At 45.0% G+C, this 4,698-nt stretch overlaps 1 protein-coding gene across 2 annotated transcripts in view; it reads left to right on the forward strand.

Annotated features, from left to right (window-relative positions):
• Positions 1-4,698, forward strand: part of SCHIP1 (schwannomin interacting protein 1) — a 155,727-nt gene that overhangs the window by 74,947 nt on the left and 76,082 nt on the right. The window lies entirely within an intron of this gene.

Below are 4,698 nucleotides of genomic sequence, written 5' to 3' on the forward strand. Positions count from 1 at the left end.
GTAGCTCCATGTGTCTTGTCAGCAGGAAGATCAAGCAGAGAGTGTGTATCTGGCCTCCAGTGAGCTACTTATCTCCTTTGAGCCTCCAAAAGAGGTCATCAAGCTTTGGCCTGGTTGACAGGCAGACGCCCTCCCCTTCGCCAGTGGACACCAGATAATGTAACGACCACAGTAGTCAACAGTTCAACGTAAATTCGTTTATATATTATAGCTTGAAGATTCTTGGGTATGTTATTTATTTAAAATTATAAGAATAAAGTCTTGTAACCTATCTCATTTGAATCCTTCTCTGACTTCCCATTTCTAGACATCAGAGTATGCATTAAGGAAATTACAGAGTGGCCTGATTTGGTTCAGTATCAAGTATCCTCTTCTGTGGCTTCTGCTTCACAACTCTAATGACCTTGAAAGGAAATGATCTTGAAGCCGCAATAGTCCAGAATTCCTTACCAGGCACACCATCTCAGAAGTCCCAGATCAATTAAGATGCTCTTATCACAGTGTTTTAAAATCAACTTAAAACCCAGAGCAAGAAGCGAGAGACAGAACTGGGATGAGTTGGCCCGGGAGGGTGGGGCATCAGAGAGTAGAAAGATCACACTCTCTGATGTGGCCTGTCACATTCAGGTGCCCAGTCTCTGCCACCAGAACCTTCCCTGCTAATGGTATACTTATAAGCCAGTGTGGGGGTTTATATTGAGAAATGAGGCCCAATTAGACAACAGATGTGTCTGCCAAGATGACACACAGCATACTTGATCAGAGAAATGCAGGGTCAAGCCCCACTCCCACCCCTGGATTCTCAGTAGCCCTCTTCCTACTTAGTTGATGAGCATTAAGGCCTATATTTACAGTGAATGTCGTCCCTGGACAGCCAGCTTACCCTCTAATGGATAGTGTGTGCCTCTTCCGTCTCAAGTGAGTTTGTGTATCATGAATATTGCATGCTTCTTAGTCTTCCCATTTCTCTCTGGCCAGTGTGAATAGGGTCTGCCCACTTGGTTTAGGTCCAGCGCATCTCCTGGGTGGCTTTTCTAGATCGAGCACAGCTCATGGATTCTGCCTAGGTCTGCTGACATTCTCAGTATCTAAATCGACACATCTTAAGCATTTCTGGTCTGTCTTAGAAAACATTCACTATGTACACCTAACATATCATATGAGTCCCATCAGTCCCACTTGTTTTTCCTTATTCTTCTACAGCAGAATTAAATATTCCTAAGTGAGGTAGCAAGTACCGGTCCCACCTCTAATCTCACTCCGGCCAGCCTCCCTGCCTTAGGGGGTCTCAATCTCTTATCTTCTTCTTTCAACACCCAGCAAGCCCACCCATCCATCTGTGTCCTGCATCTTCCCCCATCTTCACTATATCTTCCTCTTTAAGGAATGTTTCTTTCTAACTCCAAACACCTCACTTTGAATTCCCAGGCAGGCTCCTGATGCAGCTTCTCAGGACCTGGCCCCTTCAGTTATTTCCCATACTCCATCCTCACCTTCTCCCATTCGGTCTACTCCTTCCCTGCTAACAGCATATGCGTTTGGGGCTCAACGCCTTGGGTTTTTTGGGTTTTGTTGTTATAGAATCTCTGCTTCTATTGTGCACCCAGATACACTAGGCTCATCCACAACTTCTTCTACAAAGTACTCTCAAGTTCCCATTGTTTTAACTTCTCAACTTCTTAACCACTAAGAAGTGGTTTAACTTCTCAACCACTTAAAGCCTGGCTACTTTTCCTGACGTGCTGCTACTGAAATTGTCCACTGAAGCACAACTAATGACTTCCCAGTAGCTGCTGGTCGTTGTTCTTCTCCACCCTCATAGTGCCCGCGCTTCCCTGCGGAATGTGAAACAATTGATTCCGCTCCCCCATCTCGCCCTCTCCTTGCTTGACCCCGCATGGTTCCTTCTCTGTTCCCTCCATGACCTGCCCGCCTCCTCCGGCTCCTGGCTTCCTGTTGCCTCTAAATGTGGACTCTCACTCAAAGTGATTGTTTTTGTTTTCTACATTTGGTGTAACAAATTACATTAACCTTAGTGACTGGGATCAAGGCAGATTTATTGTCTTAACGTTTAGGAGGAGAGAAGTTTAAAATGATTTCTCTCGGGCTTAAAGCAGGGTTATCAGCTGGACTGTGGATACTAGACAGACTTTATAAAAAAATTCATTTCCTCGTCTTTTCTAGCTTCTGGGGGCAACCTACCTTCATTGGCTTGTGACACCTCCCTCTAGCGTCAAAGTCAGCAATATTGGACTAAGCCTCCCTTAAGCTGCCATCTCTTCAGCTCTTCCTCACCTCCCTCTGCACTTGACCAGGATCCTCTGCACTTGACCAGGATCCTTGGGATTACATGAGGCCCACCCAGTGCAGGCAAAATCATCTCCCGATCTCACGATCAGCTGATTAAAAAATAAAGTTCTCCTTTGCTAGGTAACCTAATGCAATCTCAAGTTCCCTGGATTCGGATGCAGATATATTAGGGAGAGGAGAGGCATTGTTCTGCCTACCACAGTGATGTCTTTGTTTCTTAGCACTCCTCTTCCTGTATCTGATCCTTCCTACATCAGTCCTCTTGGTCCAAAAGACCCCAAAGTGCCTATCTGCTGACTTCTCTCCACCCCGGTTGCCTTCCACTTAGAAGTTAGTCACACACACACACACACACACACACACACACACACACACACACACACACACACAACTGCCCCTCAGTTCTTCAGGATCAGTCCCTCCTCATGAGTTCCTATTTCTTGCCACAAATCCAGTTGTAATGAGGTCAGGAGCCTCACAATTCTTGTTCTGTTCACTCCCAGGTGTGGCCAGTGATGAAGTGCTATCCGCCCCTTTTTCGCAGGGTCTCGTGGAATACATCTCCCTGTCTTTTCTGTTCCTGCTTCAGGCCTTTTTAATTCCTTGGCTTGGTATTACTTCCTTTAATTAGGAATGGGAAAAAATCAATTTCTGTTCCCTTGCTGAGCACCTAGCAACTGTTTTCACAAGTGATTTCATCCCCTCCTGTCATCAATTTGGTGAACAAAAAAAGTAACCTTCTTCATTTTTAAGTGAGGAAACTGAGGCTAAAAGAATTATAACACTTAAAAGGTCATATTTATTCATGCATGTGGACACGCATGCATTCATTATAAAAATATTTACCGAGAGCCTATTGTTGATGTCAGATACTATTTCAGGTGTTAGGGATATTGTATAGAATAAATCATTCCAGACCCAACTTCTAAAGAAACTTGCAGTGATCTAGAAAAGACAAATCTTAAAGACATGACCAACCAAGATGATCGTAGTCTTCTGGGTCACCCTAAGAATATCTTCCTTTACTGAATTCTGGTGAACAAACAAGATTTCTTTGAGACCCTTATCTCGTTATTCTTTGTACTCAGTCATCTGTGTGCTGCCTTTTTCTTGTTCCCAAAGACCTTGAGGGAAGAAACCACGTCTTCACCTTGCACGGAATTGAAATGTGTTTCAACAAGGTTGTACAACTCAAAGGAGTTGGTTGAAACATGACTTCATAAACTAAAGCTGTTTGCAAAGGTTTCTTGTCATCGATGATGCCAACGGTGTTGTTGGAGCAGTGAAATATAAAACAGAACAAATACCATCGAGTCGATTCCAACTGTATGTATCGGAATAGAATTGTGCTCCCTAGGCTTAGAGTAAGCTAATTTTGGTTTTGGATGTTTGTTTGTTTGTTGTTGTTCTCCCCACAGAATTAGGTCAGCAGACCTTTCTTTTAGGGCTTCCAACCAGTTTGAAATGGTTTAGTCACGGTCCATGGAAACAAGGGCAGGGCGGTGCACATGTTGCATAGCAAGCACATCCCCTGCATGTTGGATTTCAACCTGAATAGCAAGCACATCCCCTGCATGTTGGATTTCAACCTGAGTAGGAAGCGGGCAGCAGCGCCCCACTCAAAGATGGTGGCCCACCACACCACTCTGAATGTGTTGGTCACCGTTTTATGAGGGGGGATCACTGCATGGTTCCTATCCAGTGACCCACTGCCATCAAATCAATTCCCACTCGCCACAACCTCGTAGGACAGAGTAGAACTCCTCCTTAGGGTTAGATTGTATGAAAGCAGACCCTCATCTTTCTCCCGTGGAGCAGCTGGTGGGTTTGAACCACTAATCTTACAGTAGCTGCCTGATGCTAACTCAGTGCCCCACCTGGATTCCTCGTGCTTTCCTGCTCAGTGTGTAAGAAAGGCAGTTGCTATGCATCGTATACATTGCCCTTGTTTCTGTCTGCATGACTGGAGCATTTTGAACTAGTTGGAAGCCCTGATTTTTTTTTCAAGGTGCACTGGTGGCATAGTGGGTTATGGATTGGGCTGTTAACTGCAAGGTCAGCAGTTCAAAACCATCAGCCACTCTGAAGGGGAAGGATGAGGCTTTCCACTCCCGTGAAGAGTTATAGTCTCAGAAACCCACAGGGGCACTGTGATTCAGAGTTGACTGGACGCCAGTGAGTTTGTTTGTTGTTTGTTTGTTTTCCGGGTGGGCTGGAACCTCCAGACTTGTTGTTATCAGATCAGTTTGTCAGCCAAGGATTTCAGTGATACTAGGAGTGTTCTTTTACCAGAAGAACTCGTTATTAGCTCTCCTCTCAGTAGGGTTTGCAAGGACCCCCTGTCCCTGACCAGGACCAGCATTAATTTCCCTCACAGTTCTTTCTTGT

The sequence above is a fragment of the Echinops telfairi genome, unplaced genomic scaffold (genome assembly GCF_000313985.2).
Source record: "Echinops telfairi isolate 266 unplaced genomic scaffold, ASM31398v2 ScPeMD7_7420;HRSCAF=8458, whole genome shotgun sequence".
In the NCBI taxonomy this organism is placed as follows: domain Eukaryota; kingdom Metazoa; phylum Chordata; class Mammalia; order Afrosoricida; family Tenrecidae; genus Echinops; species Echinops telfairi.